Source organism: Schistocerca serialis, chromosome 11 (genome assembly GCF_023864345.2).
Source record: "Schistocerca serialis cubense isolate TAMUIC-IGC-003099 chromosome 11, iqSchSeri2.2, whole genome shotgun sequence".
Taxonomy (NCBI): Eukaryota; Metazoa; Arthropoda; class Insecta; order Orthoptera; family Acrididae; genus Schistocerca; species Schistocerca serialis.
Genome location: NC_064648.1, coordinates 174,947,231 through 174,965,103, shown reverse-complemented (window position 1 = coordinate 174,965,103; position 17,873 = coordinate 174,947,231). Strand labels below are relative to the sequence as shown.

Here is a 17,873-nt window from a genome sequence, read left to right as displayed (position 1 = left end):
CCTAACTAACTTCAGGACATCACACACATCCATGCCCGAGATAGGATTCGAACCTGCGACCGTAGCGGTCGCGCGATTCCAGGCTGTAGCGCCTAGAACCGCTCGGCCACTTGTGCCGGCAAACAGTCCGCATTTCAGTAATCGTGGATCAGTGGAACGGACAACAGCGTGGGTTATCCATAAAAATGTTTTATAAAAATAATGAAATAAAACTTCCTGGAAGATTAAAACTGAGTGCCGGACCGAGACTCGAACTCGGGACCTTCGCCTTTCGCGGGCAAGTGCTCTACCAACTGAGCTACCCAAGCACGACTCACGCCCCGTCCTCACAGCTTTACTTGTGCCAGCACCTCGTCTCCTACCTTCCAAACTTTACAGAAGCTCTCCTGTGAACCTAGCAGAACTAGCACTCCTGAAAGAAAGGATATTGCGGAGACATGGCTTAGCTACACCATGGGGGAGGTTTCCAGAATGAGATTTTCACTCTGCAGCGGAGTGAAAATTTCATTCTGGAAGCAATGAAGTAGTTTGGTAGCGGCGCAGAGGGAGTTTCGACGTTCGTATAATTTTGGACGTCGTGGATGCCGTTTCGTCTGAACATGCGATAAAATGTTGGATTAATAACTTCTCAAGAGACTGTATCTGCCCTCAGGAAGAAACCAACAGGACGACCAAGGACTGTGCATTTTGGAGAGAACATAGATGTTTTACGCGGATCTGTTACGGAGCCCACGGCTTTCAATTGGTAAGCAAGCAGCAGCGGTTGGAATGTTAGAGGAGAGTGTTCGCAGAATTCTTCATCGCGATTTAAAATTTCATCCGTACAAACTACAGATGGTGCAAAAATCGAAGGAGGACGATTAGGATTCAGTGAACAAATGGCGACACGGGAAAGCGGTCTGCGTGGCGCCACCTGGGGGAGGTGTGTGGCCTTCGAAAACTGGGTTAAAACCGCCAGGAGACCTGCGGATTCCCGGAAATCTTCAGATTTTTCTGGTGCTCCTGAGGGTCAGAGGAAACTGAGTGGGGCGGGGACCGTAATGTCGTATCCCGTGGCCTTGACGTGGCCCCGACACTCAGTAGCCCCCTTAGATGGGGTGAAGCTAACACGGGAAGGTCCGTCCGTGCATGACGTTAAAAGGCTAGCCCTTAACTGGGTGCAATCCTCACTGAACCGCACTGGCCCATCGTGAATTATCAAAAGCGGTGGGTGAGACATGGTCGGCCACGAGCCCCCAGTACGTGTGGAGGCCCTCCGGGGAACGTAACTCGGGTTTGAGTGCCGCACCGTCTCGATGATGTCAAACTCCACAACATAAGACCCGGGCCATACCATCATTTTTATCACATCATCACTCTCATAACAACTCCGGGCTGTGGAACAGTGAGGTAACTCCCGTCAAGGTAGGACGTTAAACGCCCACAACCCAAGGCGAAAGCGAAGGGTGCGTGGCACACGGGGAGCTGTGTCTGAGGGACTAACCATCTGCCCCTCCCTCAATTCGCAGGGCACAAGACCAGGTGGTGCTCCGCATGCCGGCGTGGGACCTCGGCGCGAGTCGGCAAGTGCGCTTCGTCGCGCCCGTGGGTAACCGGGGCGTGTTCTGCCAAACCCAGGGGGCGGTGACATCGCCTGGGCCAGGTTAGCTGCGTCCAGACCGTCGACCGGCGCGCCACCTGAGTATAGTCTGTCTGTAAACTGAAGAGCGAGCAGCGCCTTTGGTGGGGGAAGTGGCCTTTCCCGGAAGAACGCTGCCACTGGCCTACAGGGCCACCCAAAATCAGTTGCCCTGTTATCCGTCTAGCGGTGTAGTTCAGCGTGCAGTGATATACTGATATACGTCGTTTCTGTTTGTGGAATCTTTGTTGCCAGCGTCAGTCAGTTGACTTTGTGTACTCACTGATATACTTCAGTATCCCGAAGTGATGGATAATCGCCCTGCATTGCAAGAAAATGTGCGGAATACGAAGAAGAGGAGGTATTTGCGGAGTAACGAGCGTTCGATCGTCTCTAACGTTATTACAGCGTGTGTTAAGAAGGCAACACAAAAAGAACTGTTGGTTAACATTAACAGCCCCAATCAAAGGGCTGCAGTTTATGCAAACGTCAGCCTCGCCACTATAGGACGCATAAGGAAGGAACGTGAAAACAAGCCGCATGGTTTACTGGAATCGCCGCGAAGGAAAACTGATAATTTAGGGAGGAAACCCATCGTCATAGACAGTTTCACAAAATCAGTCATTCGACAAACGATGGAGGACTTTTACATAAACCAAAAAATAGTGCCGACATTACGGAAATTGCTTAATGCCGTGAAACAAAAAATACATTTTCCTTGGCAGAAAGATGTTTTACACAAGACATTGCGTGAAATGGGATTTACCTGGAAAAGATCTGTAAGTAAACGAAAGATTCTCGTAGAAAGAACGGATATAATTGACTGGCGATGTAAGTATCTGATCCAAGTGAGGAAATTAAGGGAGCTAGGCAGAAAATTCTTTTATATTGATGAAACTTGGGTGGACAATAACATTACTTACAGAAAATGTTGGCAGGGCCCTGGCGTTGAGGGCATTATGGACAATGTTAGCGGAAGCAATAGGATTATAGTGGTGAATATTGGATCAAAAGATGGGTTCTTACCCAACGCACAGTTGGTTTATAAAGCGGGTTGTGCAACAGGAGACTACCATGGGCAAATGAACTACGAAAATTTTTCTAATTGGATATCGAATAAAGTGATTCCGAATCTGCCACCGAACTGTGTTATTGTTATGGACAACGCTTCATATCACAACAAGGAACACAACAAAGCTCCAACTAGGTCCTCGAATAAAAGCGAAATGATTGAATGGTTATTAAAAAATAAGGTGGAAGCTGAGTTGACAATGAGAAAAACAAAATTATTTGATTTAATTAAACAACATAAGCCGGAAGACAAAGTATTTGAAATTAATAAAATACTTGAAGCCCATGGACACACTGTGCTGCAACTTCCACCATACAACTGTGACTTAAATCCAATTGAAATGGCGTGGGCAAAGCTCAAGAATTTCGTCAGAGGAAGAAATATTCTTGGAGATATTTGCATGACGAAGTTGCTGCAGTTGGTGAAAGAAGGTATGTAGACATTTTCTGAGCTTCCATGTTTTATTCCGAACTAAATTTTGCCGTAACCGAAAGAGAGCGTATACAAAAACTTGTCCCAATTGTTACAGGTTTTGAAACGATAAGTCAAGATGACTGGAGTGCATACTGCCTCCATGTGGAGAAACTTGAAAGAGAATATTGGGTTAAGGATGGGGTTATGGAAGACATAATAGACGCTATAGTTATTAATTTAGAAAGTGATGACGACGAGGACGACGACGACGACGACAGTAATGATAGTGACAATGTTGATGATGACCTCTAAAATACGATGTATGTAAACAGGCAATGAATATTTTTTTGAAAAATATGTTGTGTGTTCTTTCAAGCCTGACTCTGCTCATACACTATGAAATTTCTTTTGGTAGAAATGTAGTACATGGTAGTAAAAGATTTTCCAAGATAAATACAGTCAAATGTTGTCCAAAGCAATAAATACCATTATCACTTGTTGTACAAAACCAGGAATAACTTGAGAGCTTCATGGTAAAATCAATTAACGTTTCGCTAGCAGAACGTGATTCAATCACGTAATACATTTAATGCCTAGAGAACAGCAGCATTTGAATATACTCTGTCACTAAAACTCTATCTCGGTTACTATTCACATGATTCTAAGGAATATTGCTTAAAACATGTGTGCAATAGCTAATCTAAACACTACTGAAATTTCTTTCGAGACACGTATACCGATTCTGGACTTCTATGTAAAAAGCTTGACATACAAGGTGCGTTCACATATTAATTTTTATTTTTTGGTAAGAACTTTACTTGTTAATCTACAACAATGTTATCCTATTCAAAATATTCCCCAGTACATGCTATACACTTATGCCAGTGCTTTTTCCAATTCCCAAAACACTTTAGGAATTATTTCCTCGGGATAGTTCATAGGCCTTTTGACTGCATTTTTAATCTCACCCATTCTTGTAAAACTGCTGTCCTTTAAGGCCTGCTTTGAAATGTTTATACCACTTGTGTGTTCTGGGTTTACTCATAAGAGACTCACCAAAAGCAATATTTAACATTCCTAAAAATTTGATACACTTTATTCCATTCTTATAACAAAATTTAGTACAGATTCTCTAATCTATTTTTATACAAAACAAATAATAGTTGATGCTACCAAAACACATATAACTTTTTTGACAACTGAGAGCCGGCCGCGGTGGTCTAGCGGTTCTGGCGCTGCAGTTCGGAACCGCGGGACTGCTACGGTCGCAGGTTCGAATCCTGCCTCGGGCATGGGTGTGTGTGATGTCCTTAGGTTAGTTAGGTTTAAGTGGTTCTAAGTTCTAGGGGACTTATGACCTAAGATGTTGAGTCCCATAGTGCTCAGAGCCATTTGAACCATTTGACAACTGAGAACTGGGTAAATACCCAATATGCAAAATATTGCACAGATACTTTTCAGACATGTTTACGAAGAGAGTGGCAAAAAAAGCAGTGCAAACCGAACTAATACAAAACACGGAATTATAAATTTCTGCTTACTTTTTAAACACTCTTCGTGTTGCAAGAATTGTTAAGTTCCAATGCAGACCCTTTAAAGAAAACTTCTACATTTTAGTAAGAACAAGCCTTAAATTCTACAGGTTGATTGCACTATATCTGGTTCGTCTTACGAATAGAGGAACATACATTCACATGAAGAGGCATTCGGTTCTATGTTTGTAGTAGAATACTGACTTCCGTTCTTATGTTAATATTATTTACTCTATAATGTTTCGTTTCGAAGAAGCTATCGTCTTTTGTTTTCCTTATACTCTTAATGCATTTGTCTAAAAATAAACACAGCCGGGACGTATCTGTACGCGGCGTCGCCACAGATATGAAGCGCGCACCGCCGCAGGGCCGGTACTACGTTGTGAAACAGCCTGTAGAAGCGCCCTGTGACGTAGCAGGGTAGGCAGAGTGGGGACTCGCTCGCTCGCTCGCTCGCTCTTCAGTTTACAGACAGACTATAGGAGCGGGTCCTCGGCCTATAGGCGGGAGCTCGGGCTAGTAGGCGGCGAAGGGCGAGGAGTGCATCCGCTTGCTTCTCCAGAGTGCGGGGTGCAGTTGCCGGTGAGCGCTGGGACAAATCGTCGGCGGCGTGCTCAACCCCGCAGCTCGGGACTGCTCGTGACCTAGGGACGAGGTTGGTGGGCGGGCTGCAGTTCTTTAGTCCCCCCCCCCATGCCAGAGGAGCCGGTCCGGGGTTAGAGACGGGCTTCCAACCCCTTCTTTCGCTAGTTAGACAAGCGACCTGAGTGCGGCCGTAAGGGCTTCGATGCTAGCTGATACCTCGCCACAGGACGGCCTGGGTCAGACGACGCAGGAGAGCAACTTAGGAAGACACGTGACAGTTACCCAGTTTCTAGACCAAAACGTCAAAAACGGTAAAATCAGTGAGGCCGCAGTGCAGGCCATTAAAAATGAGCTGGCGGCATGGGCGACCGCCAATGCTAAGCTAGAAGGGAGGACTGAAGAACTAGAGAAAGAAAACGAACGACTTAGGAAACAAGCAGGAAAGACGTGGGCCGGAGTTGCAGCACAGGCTGCACCAAAGGCCCAAACAACGAAAGAAACTATTGCAAAGGTCTCTAAACGACCCGACACCGCGGTCTTCTTAAGAGCATTATCCGGCCAGGACATTAAAAAGGTACAGGAAGTGTTCGCCACCACCGTAAGAGAAAAGATTAAGATTAACAAAATAAAAGTAACTAAAAACGCAGTTATTGTAGACGTTGCCTCAGAAGACGACAAAAACAAGCTCTTAGAAAACCAAAAATTGTGCAAGTCAGTTAAATGTGAACCCCCCCCCCCCCCCCCCGTAAGCGGAATCCACTTGTCATCCTGTGTGACGTTCCAAAATCAATGACGGACGGGGACCTGTGCGAGGCCCTATACAAACAAAACCTCGAGGATTCAGATACAAGCATGGAAACAATGGTGATGTGAAAAAAAGTAATCAGCACTCCGAATGTTAAGTTACACTTCTTTTTTATTACTTTTGTTGCAACATCACTTCACAGTATAAAACATACTAGAAAATATCTTCCTCAGTGTTAAAGTTCACATTTCATAAACTGACTACAATTTGCGTCTTTTCAACATGACGACCAAAACTTCACTCTCTGATAACCGCTTACGCGCCCCAAAAATCAGAGTTACAAGTACGTCAAAGATCATATTGACAAGAGAAAGAATACACATAAGAATAATATCGTCGCAATATAAACATATCGATGTATGGAAGTGCCTCTACATTAATGAAATCAAGCCTGAATGTTGTCACAGAAACATGTTAACTACTTTACAGAAACACAGTAGAATATTGCTGGTATCGAGAGGTTGAGATGAGGTGCCGTAATTCTAGTGCTGTTGTAGAAGTGAGGCCCGTCGCTTACCTGCTGCGGTGCGCCGGCTGGTCCCGCGCCCTGCACTGCGCTAGACTACACTGGCTGGCTGGCTGGCTGCCTCTGCCTCAGCTGGCTGGCCGGTGCCGCCCCTGGCTGCAACACGACACACACACACCCTGGCGTCACTCAAACCGCTCCTCTGCTCTGCACCGCCTGCGGGCCGCGCTGCACATCAACAAAGCGAACCCGTCGCAAAACGGCCCGGGCTCGCTTCGCGCTGCTGCTGATACAGAGTAAGAGGTCGGCGCATAAGTCGTTTCCCTTTTGCATGCTGGTATTGCTGTTGCTGCCGCGTTGTTCGTCGATTGCATTTTTTTTATAATTTGCAATTCACTGCTGCTGTCCGACGTTACGTATTGTCATTTTGTCTTCGGATATAGTAGAAACTGGAGTGCCGAGTGGAGAAATCGGAACATTTCCGACACGCTCTTCTGTCTGAGCGCTGTAGAGAGGAGACAGCAGCGGAGGTAGGCAGCCACTGGACACAGCACGGAGACAAAACTGTTTTCTCATCTTAAGGAGGATCGTTTTGACAGTAAACCACAAAAATTTCCCGACATAAACAAAGCAATAGTTCAGCCTATACAAACCAGCAACTTTTTTGCAGTACATGATCTTCACGCCACTGAATGTTGTAAGCCGGCCGGAGTGGCCGAGAGGTTCTACGCGCTACAGTCTGGAGCCGAGCGACCGCTACGGTCGCAGGTTCGAATGGTGCCTCCGGCATAGATGTGTCTGATGAACTTAGCTTAGTCAGGTTTAAGTAGTTCTAAGTTCTAGGGGACTGATGACCTCAGAAGTTAAGTCCCATAGTGCTCAGAGCCATTTGAACCAATTTGACTGTTGTAAGTTTTTATTACACTATTGCAACTTCGGCCGTAGACCATTATCAAGTGATACTATACCTTTAAGCCACGTCAACGTAATGTAAGCTGACACATTTGTATGTCGGTGTCAATACTGCTAAATACATTCGTGACATCGTTACACAGTGCGAGCACACCTGTTCAAACATCGTAAAACAACATAATCTGTAAGTGCACGAATGTACTGAACAGTATTCACAACGACACACAAATGTGTCAGCTTACATTACGTTGGCATAGCTTAAAGCCATAATATCACTTGATAATGGCCTAAGGCCGAAATTGCATTAGTGTAATCAAAACAGTCACTGCCGTGAAGACGACGTCCTTCAAAACAATTTTTTATGAGTGTGAATCTCACCTATAACAAGTTTATTCAAAGCAAAAAAATGGTTCATATAGCTCTCAGCACTATGGGACTTTCAGTCCCCTACAACCTAGAACTACCTAAACCTAACTAACCTAAGGACATCACACACATGCATGCCCGAGGCAGGATTCGAACCTGCGACGGTAGCTGTCGCGCGGTTCCAGACTGAAACGCCTAGAACCGCTCGGCCACTCCGGCCGGCAAACCCGCTATGTTATTTTATTTGTTTGTGAGAGACTAATCTTTTACTGAGTGGGTTGAAAAATAGCATTTCAATCTATATATAAATTAAATGCCTAACGAACGAAATACAGGGTGGTCCACTGATCGCGACCGGGCCAAATATCTCACGAAATAAGCGTCGAACGAAAAAAACTACAAAGCCGAAACTTGTCTAGTTTGAAGGGGGAAACCAGATGGCGCTACGGTTGGCCCGCTAGAGGGCGCTGCCATAGGCCAAACGGGTATCAACTGCCTTTTTTAAAATAGGAACCCCCATTTTTATTACATATTCCTGTAGTACGTAAAGAAATATCAATGTTTTAGTTGGACCACTTTTTTCGCTTTGTGATGGATGGCGCTGTAATAGTCACAAACGTACAGGTACGTGGTATCACGTAACATTCCCCCAGTCCGGACGGTATTTGCTTCGTGATACATTACCCGTGTTAAGATGGACCGCTTACCAACTGCGGAAAAGGTCCATATCATGTTGATGTACGGCTACTGTGATCAAAATGCCCAACGGGCGTGTGCTATGTATGCTGCTCGGTATCCTGGACGACATCATCCAAGCGTCAGGACCGTTCGCCGGATAGTTATGTCATTAAGGAAACAGCAAGTGTTCAGCATCTGGTCGAACGGCGACGACGCCCCCAAATTCTGCTACACTGAGAAAAAAACACTATTGAACGTCTTCGGCGGCCGCACGGTCTCAGGCGTCTTGCCACGGTTCGCGCGAGTCCCACTGTCGAAAGTTCGAGTCCTCCCTCGGGCGTGTGTGTGTGTGTGTGTGTGTGTGTGTGTGTGTGTGTGTGTGTGTGTGTCGTCGTCCTTACCGTAAGTTAGCCAATATACAGGGTTATTACAAATGATTGAAGCGATTTCACAGCTCTACAATAACTTTATTATTTGAGATATTTTCACAATGCTTTGCACACAGATACAAAAACTCAAAAAGATTTTTTAGGCATTCACAAATGTTCGATATGTGCCCCTTTAGTGATTCGGCAGACATCAAGCCAATTTTCCAGCATGTCCAGATACACGTGTCCTGTAACGTTTTTTTCGCAGAAGAAAAAGGGGCCGTAAACATTAAACCGTGAGATTGCACAAAACACGTTAACTTTTGGTGAATTGCGAATTTGCTGCACGAATGCGTGAGGATTCTCTACCGCCCAGATTCGCACATTGTGTCTGTTCACTTCACCATTAAGAAAAAATGTTTCTTCATCACTGAAAAGGAGTTTCGCACTGAACGCATCCTCTTCCACGAGCTGTTGCAACCGCGCCGAAAATTCAAAGCGTTTGATTTAGTCATCGGGTGTCAGGGCTTGTAGCAATTGTAAACGGTAAGGCTTCTGCTTTAGCCTTTTCCGTAAGATTTTCCAAACCGTCGGCTGTGGTACGTTTAGCTCCCTGCTTGCTTTATTCGTCGACTTCCGCGGGCTACGCGTGAAACTTGCCCGCACGCGTTCAACCGTTTCTCCGCTCACTGCAGGCCGACCCGTTGATTTCCCCTTACAGAGGCATCCAGAAGCTTTAAACTGCGCATACCATCGCCGAATGGAGTTGGCAGTTGGTGGATCTCTGTTGAACTTGGTCCTGAAGTGTCGTTGCACTGTTATGACTGTCTGATGTGAGTGCATTTCAAGCACGACATACGCTTTCTCGGCTCCTGTCGCCATTTTGTCTCACTACGCTCTCGAGCGCTCTGGCGGCAGAAACCTAAAGTGCGGCTTCAGCCGAACAAAACTTTATGAGTTTTTCTACGTATCTGTAGTGTGTCGTGACCATCTGTCAATGAATGGAGCTACAGTGAATTTATGAAATCGCTTCAATCATTTGTAATAGCCCTGTATATGAAGGCAGTAACTGTTCTCGAAATAACAGACACTACTGATGACCGTGCAGCTTCCCTAGAATAAATGATGACTAACTGAAACCCTCAGATGCTGACAGGTGTTGTTGATATACCTCGACGGGGACAGCTGAAAATGTGTGCCCCGACCGGGACCCGAACCCGGGATCTCGTGCTTACATGGCAGACGCTCTATCCATCTGAGCCACCGAGGACACAGATGAATAGCGTGAGTGCAGGGACTTATCTCTTGCACGCTTCCCTGAGACCCACATTCTCAACTGTCCACAATCTACATACGTAATGGGCCTAATAAATACTTTGCCCATCCACTCATTACTCGCGCACACTAAGGTGGCGATTGCCGTAAGAGTTCGGGCAACCTGTGCGCATTCGCACAGACGAAGGTCAATGGCCAGGTAGCCATTTAACTATATATGAAGATAGCAACTGTTCTCGATTCATTCTAGAGAAGCAGAACAGTCATCATAGGTCCATTACGTACGTAGATTGTGGACAGTTGAGAATGTGGGTCTCAGGGAAGCGTGTAAGAGATAAGTCCCTGCAGTCGCGCTATTCATCTATGTCCTCGGTGGCTCAGATGGACAGAGCGTCTGCCAGGTAAGCAGGAGATCCCGGGTTCGGGTCCCGGTCGGGGCACACATTTTCAGCTGTCCACATCGAGGTATATGAAAAACACCTGTCGGCAGCTGAGGGTTTCAGTTAGTGATAATTTATTCCAGGGAAAAGCTGCACGGTCATGAACAGTATTCTGTTCTTCTGAGAACAGTTACTGTCTTCGTATATAATGATTATATATTTCATACACACAAACTGCTGATCTTGCCAAGGTCAGGCAAATTCGTTGCCTCGACAATACAGACAGCCGTACGGTACGCGTGTAGCTACACCGTATAGGTATCTGTAGAGAGGACGGACTAATCCGTGGTTCCTAAAAAAGGGTGGCAGCCTTTTTAGTAATTGCAGGGTCAGCAGCCTGGATGACATACTGAACTGCTCTTATAACATTAACCAAGAAGCCTTGCTGTAATGATCTGCATGGCCTCGTTGTGATGGCATTGCAAATAGCTGAAAGCCAGGGGAAACTACAGTCATTTTTTTCCTCGAGGGCGTGCAGCTCTACAGCACAGTCCGATGATAATATCCTCTCAGGTAAATAATTTGAATGTAAAATCAGCCCCTGCTCAGACCGTCAGGTGGGGACAACTCGGGATGATGTTATGTTATCAGGAATATATGACAACCAGCTGAGTAGATGATGATGAGGCTGCAAGAATGTTTGACGAGGTAAAAAAAATTTTTCAGACAGCTAAGTGAGATAAGAATTTAACCGTGACAGAGCTTCTGCCATGTAATCAGGAGATGGTGGGTTCGAATCCCGGTCGGGGTACACATTTATAGATGTCCCCGTCGAGGTATATCAACAACACATGTCGGCAGCTGAGGGTTTCAATTAATTATCATCAAATAATACAGGATGTTGGTCTGAGAAGTGATTCCGCATCCATCCTATTCATCTCATCTGGTGACCTCACATTTTTCACCTCTCCCGCTTTCCGTCGAGCAACCTTCAAGGATCTCCCTTTTCGGATGAAAATCCGCTCTGAAAATGGTTCGACGAGTTCTACAATCGTGGAAACGAAAAGTTACCCCAATGTTGGCAGACGGTTGTAGTGAAGGAGAAAGCCTATTTTACGTCTATTTGTCGTGTTTATTTAAGTTATGAAAAAACGTTACGAACTTGTGTCCTAACCTAACATAGGCACAGTGCACCAAGTCCGCTCCGTGAGATGTTAAGCTAATACCGTGGAACATCGGCTAGAGTTTCTCAATTCGGCGAGGAAGAGACTGCAGAAGTTTCTACACGTATGCCGTATCCAGCTACAGTCACTCGCATATAGTGACATCACGTACAGGTACAGAGGCGTTTGAAAAGTCCATGCAAAGTCCGAGAGATGGCACCACCGGCGCGTACCGAGGTCATGTTTAGTTAGTAGCGTCTTTGGAAAGAACGCACACCAAGTTTCAGCCATATTCGTCTATTTCTTCGTGTTTAGCATTCGTGTGAATCAAGGAAGTCGAGTGATTGTCAAAAAATGGACGAAAAAGAATATCGTGTGGTGATTAAACATTACTTTGTGAAATGCAAAATGCCTCAGGAGACTAAAGAGAAGCTCGATAAACATTACGGTGACTCTGCACCTTCCATTAGAACAGTTTATGAGTGGTTTCAAAATTTTCGGAGTGGCGATATGGGCACAAGTGATGCTGAACGTTCTGGACCCCCTGTGGAGGTTACGACTCCACAAATCATTGATAAAATCCATGATATGGTGAAGGATGACAGAAGAGTTAAGGTGCGTGAGATTGCTAGAGCTGTGGGCATCTCGAATGAACGGGTACACAATATTTTGCGTAAACATTTGGACACGAGAAAGCTATCCGCAAGATGGGTTCCGTGATTGGTCACGCATGACCGAAAACGAAATCGTGTGAAGTGTTGCAAGGATGGTTTGGAGCTGTTCAGGAAGAATCCGCAGGACTTTAAGCATTGTTTTGTCACTGTGGATGAAACATGGATACAGTATTATACTACTGATAGCAAACAACAATCCTAACAATGGGTTACCTAGGGAGAATCTGCACCAAAAAAGGCGAAGACCATTCCTTCGGCCGGTAAGGTTATGGCGACTCTCTTTTGGGATTCGCAAGGTATAATCCTCACAAACTATCTGGAAAATGGTAAAACTATTACAGATGCATATTATTCATCATTTTTGCCCGTTTGAAAACCGAGCTGCAAGGAAAACGCCGGCGATTGGACCGCAAAAAGAGCCCTTTTCGATCACGACAATGCACCAGCACACATTTCAGCAGTTGTGGCCGCAAAATTAATGGCATTAGCGTTCTAACTCGTTTCACATCCCCACTATTCTCCAGACTTGGTTCCCTCGGACTACTATTTGTTCCCCAGTTTGAAGAAATGGCTGGCGGGACAAAGATTTTATTCAATTATTTGGACAATTCCTATTACTCGGAAGGGTTCAAGAAATTAGAACAGCATTGGACGAAGTGTATAAGTCTAAAAGGAGACTATGTCGAAAAATAAAAAAGGTTTACCCCGAAACACGTAAGTAGTTTCCAAACGCCCTTCCTACCTACTTGGGAGGATATCATATTGCCATCTTTCATCCGCTGTTCCAAATAGTGCCAGACATTTTCTGTGGCGTTAACGTCGGTTATTAGGACAGTCGAGGTTCTATAGTTCATCTGCGTGTTCATCAAACAAGCAACGTGTGCGTACGTGTGTGTGTGTGTGTGTGTGTGTAGCCCTCTGGACAAGGCTGTTGACACTTTGGAAGACGGGAGAGTCCACACGACACACTTCATCAACATGTAGACGCACGCTTACAGTAGTCGTCGTTGTTGTTGTTGTTGTGGTCTTCAATTCTGACACTGGTTTGATGCAGCTCTCCATGCTACTCTATCCTGTGCAAGCTTCTTCATCTCCCAGTACCTACTGCAGCCTACATCCTTCTGAATCTGCTTAGTGTATTCATCTCTTGGTCTCCCTCTACGATTTTTACCCTCCACGCTGCCCTCCAATACTAAATTGGTCACCCCTTGATGCCTCAGAACATGTCCTACCAACCGATCCCTTCTTCTGGTCAAGTTGTGCCACAAACTTCTCTTCTCCCCAATCCTATTCAATACCTCCTCATTATTTATGTGATCTACCCATCTAATCTTCAGCATTCTTCTGTAGCACCACATTTTGAATCCTTCTATTCTCTTCTTGTCCAAACTATTTATCGTCCATGTTTCACTTCCATACATGGCTTCACTCGAGACAAATACTTTCAGAAATGACTTCCTGACACTTAAATCTATACTCGATGTTAACAAATTTCTCTTCTTCAGAAACGCTTTCCTTGCCATTGCGAGTCTACATTTTATATCCTCTCTACTTCGACCATCATCAGTTATTTTGCTCCACAAATAGCAAAACTCCTTTACTACTTTAAGTGTCTCATTTCCTAATCTAAATCCCTCAGCATCACCCGACTTAATTCGACTACATTCCATTATCCTCGTTTTGTTTTGTTGATGTTCATCTTATATCATCCTTTCTAGACACTGTCCATTCCGTTCAGCTGCTCTTCCAAGTCCTTTGCTGTCTCTGACAGAATTACAATGTCATCGGCAAACCTCAAAGTTTTTATTTCTTCGTCGTGGATTTTAATTCCTGCTCCAAATTTTTCTTCTGTTTCCTTTACTGCTTGCTCAATATACAGATTGAATAACATCGAGGAGAGGCTACAATCCTGTCTTACTCCCTTCCCAACCACTGCTTCCCTTTCATGTCCCTCGACTCTTATAACTGCCATCTGGTTTCTGTACAAATTGTAAATAGCCTTTCGCTCCTTGTATTTTACCCCTGCCACCTTCAGAATTTGAAAGAGAGTATTCCAGTCAACATCGTCAAAAACTTTCTCTAAGTCTACGAATGCTAGAAACGTAGGTTTGACGTTCCTTAATCTTTCTTCTAAGATAAGTTGTAGGGTCAGTATTGCCTCACGTGTCCCAGTGTTTCTATGGAATCCAAACTGATCCCCCCCGAGGTCGGCTTCTACTAGTTTTTCCATTCGTCTGTAAAGAATTCGCGTCAATATTTTGCAGCTGTGGCTTATTAAACTGATTGTTCGGTAACACCTGCTTTCTTTGGGATTGGAATTATTATATTCTTCTTGAAGTCTGAGGGTATTTCGCCTGTTTCATATGTTGTGTCTAGACAAGACAGTCTAGACACAATGAGAGGAAGCCGAAAGGCACGCGCTTAAACTCACGCAGGCTGGCGTGAGGTCTGAAACAGGATACGTAATGAATGCTATAAAGAAAAGTACGTAGCTTCTGGAATACTTAACTTTAATCCATAATTGTATAACATCGCTCTTGTACAGATATAATCTCCATTTCAATATACTTGGTGATGGCGCCTTGCTAGGTCGTAGCAAATGACTTAGCTGAAGGCTATGCTAACTATCGTCTCGGCAAATGAGAGCGTACTTTGTCAGTGAACCATGGCTAGCAACGTCGGCTGTACAACTGGGGCGAGTGCTAGGACGTCTCTCTAGACCTGCCGTGTGGCGGCGCTCGGTCTGCAATCACTGACAGTGGCGACACGCGGCTCCGACGTATAATAACGGACCGCGGCCGATTTAAAGGCTACCACCTAGCAAGTGTGGTAGCTGGCGGTGACACCACATCATAGATCTTGCTTACCAGATGGTAGAGTTTTGTCAGGACTGGCTCTCCCAAGGCCGTCAGTAGTTCTAATGGAATGTTGTCTACTCCGGGGGTCTTGGTCCGACTCAGGTCTTTCAGTGCTCTGTCAAACTCTTCACGCAGTATCATATCTCACATTTCATCTTCATCTACATCCTCTCCCATTTCCATAATATCGTCCTCAAGTACATCGCCCTTGTATAGACACACTATATACTCCTTCCACCTTTCTGCTTTCCCTTCTTTGCTTAGAACTGAGTTTCCATCTGAGCTCTTGATATTCATACAAGTGGTTCTCTTATCTCCAAAGGTCTCTTTAATTTTCCTGTAGGCAGTATCTATCTTACCCCTAGTGAGACAAGCCTCTACATCCTTACATTTGTCCTCTAGCCATCCCTGCTTAGCCATTTTGCACTTACTGTCGATCTCATTTTTGAGACGTTTTTATTCCTTTTTGCCTGCTTCATTTACTGCATTTTTACATTTTCTCCTTTCATCAATTAAATTCAATATTTCTTCTGTTACCCAAGGATTTCCACTAGCCCTCGTCTTTTTAGCTACTAGATCCTCTGCTGCCTTCTCTACTTCATCCCTCAAAGCTACCCATTCTTCTTCTACTGTATTTCTTTCCCCCATTCCTGTCAATTGTTCCCTTATGCTCTCCCTGAAACTCTGTACAACATCTGGTTCTTTCAGTTTATCCAGGTCCCATCTCCTTAAATTCCCACCTTTTTGCAGTTTCTTCAGTTTTAATCTACAGGTCATAACCAATAGATTGTGGTCAGAGTCCACATCTGCCCCTGGAAGTGTCTTACAATTTAAAACCTGGTTCCTAAATCTCTGTCTTACCATTATATAATCTATCTGATACCTTTTAGTATCTCCAGGGTTCTTCCATGTATACTACCTTCTTTCATGATTCTTAAACCAAGTGTTAGCTACGATTATGTTGTGCTCTGTGCAAAATTCTACCAGGCGGCTTCCTCTTTCATTTCTTAGCCCCAATCCATATTCACCTACTATGTTTCCTTCTCTCCCTTTTCCTACACTCGAATTCCAGTCACCCATGACTATTAAATTTTCGTCTCCCTTCACTACCTGAATAATTTCTTTTATTTCATCATACATTTCTTCAAATTTCTTCGTCATCTGCAGAGCTAGTTGGCATATAAACTTGTACTACTGCAGTAGGTGTGGGCTTCGTATCTATCTTGGCCACAATAATGCGTTCACTATGCTGTTTGTAGTAGCTTACCCGCATTCCTATTTTCCTATTCATTATTAAACCTACTCCTGCATTACCCCTATCTGATTTTGTGTTTATAACCCTGTAGTCACCTGACCAGAAGTCTTGTTCCTCCTGCCACCGAACTTCCCTAATTCCCACTATATCTAACTTTAACCTATCCATTTCCCTTTTTAAATTTTCTAACCTACCTGCCCGATTAAGGGATCTGACATTCCACGCTCCGATCCGTAGAACGTCAGTTTTCTTTCTCCTGATAACGACGTCCTTCCAAGTAGTCCCCGCCCGGAGATCCGAATGGGGGACTATTTTACCTCCGGAATATTTTACCCAAGAGGACGCCATCATCATTTAACCATACAGTAAAGCTGCATGCCCTCGGGAAAAATTACGGCCGTAGTTTCCCCTCGCTTTCAGCCGTTCGCAGTACCAGCACAGCAATGCCGTTTTGGATAGTGTTGCAAGGCCAGATCAGTCAATCATCCAGACTGTTGCCCCAGCAACTACTGAAAAGGCTGCTGCCCCTCTTCAGGAACCACACGTTTGTCTGGCCTCTCAACAGATACCCCTCCGTTGAGGTTGCACCTACGGTACGGCCATCTGTATCGCTGAGGCACGCAATCTCCCCACCAACGGCAAGGTCGATGGTTCATGGGTGGTGGTGGGGGGGGGGGGACACAGTAGTCGTTGTCCGACATAAAACCGGTACCCTTCACCTACCGGTAACTCGCGGCTGGTCGAATTTCTTGTGACGTGACGGCATGGACGCCCACTGCCACCAGATCCAGCAACTCTCTACACGTTTTTTAACGTCACTATTACCTCTCCGTACGTCCAACTTTTCACAGATGGTTACGGGACCTCCGTTGTTCAGTACGGAATGTCAAATCAAACATCTCTCGGCCGTCTAGATTTGCAAAGTGTTATTTGATTGGACTACCAGTTTCGGCGACATATTACGCCATCTTCAGGCCTCCTGACCGACGCGTCGGAAGAGTCCAACCTCTGGTACACTCAAAATGGGGGCCAGCATTTAGTGATCGGTGTGCATAGAATTAGGAGACAGCCTTCACGTCAAAGATGCGATTTTGTGGACGGCCTTTCCAGACATATTTCTTACAGCACTTCCGTGCGGTAACGACAACAGAAAAAAAGGAAAAAAAAGTTCAACTATTCCAATATGGTTACGTTAACCACAAAAACGCGTGCACAATGCTGCAGCGAAAGATTTTGGTGACTTAGCAAATTATATACAATGTCTGTCACAGAGCGAAGTAAAATTTGAAAACATCTACACCTACATGGATATTCTGCAAATCACATTTCAGTGCCTGGCAGAGGGTTCCTCGAACGATCTTCACAGCTCTCTATTATTCCAACCTCGTATAGCGCGCAGAAAGAACGAACACGTAAATCTTTCCGTACGACCTGTGATTTCTCTTCCCTTAT

The 17,873-nt window shown here is 45.0% G+C and overlaps 1 protein-coding gene across 1 annotated transcript in view; it reads right to left on the bottom strand.

Moving 5' to 3' along the window:
- The window catches only part of LOC126426609 (uncharacterized), a 445,650-nt gene that overhangs the window by 230,930 nt on the left and 196,847 nt on the right, over positions 1-17,873 (bottom strand). Inside the window, exon 2 of the mRNA XM_050088501.1 lies at positions 6,544-6,648. The gene's annotated coding sequence lies outside the window, so the exon portion shown is untranslated. The remainder of the gene's footprint in view (positions 1-6,543; positions 6,649-17,873) is intronic.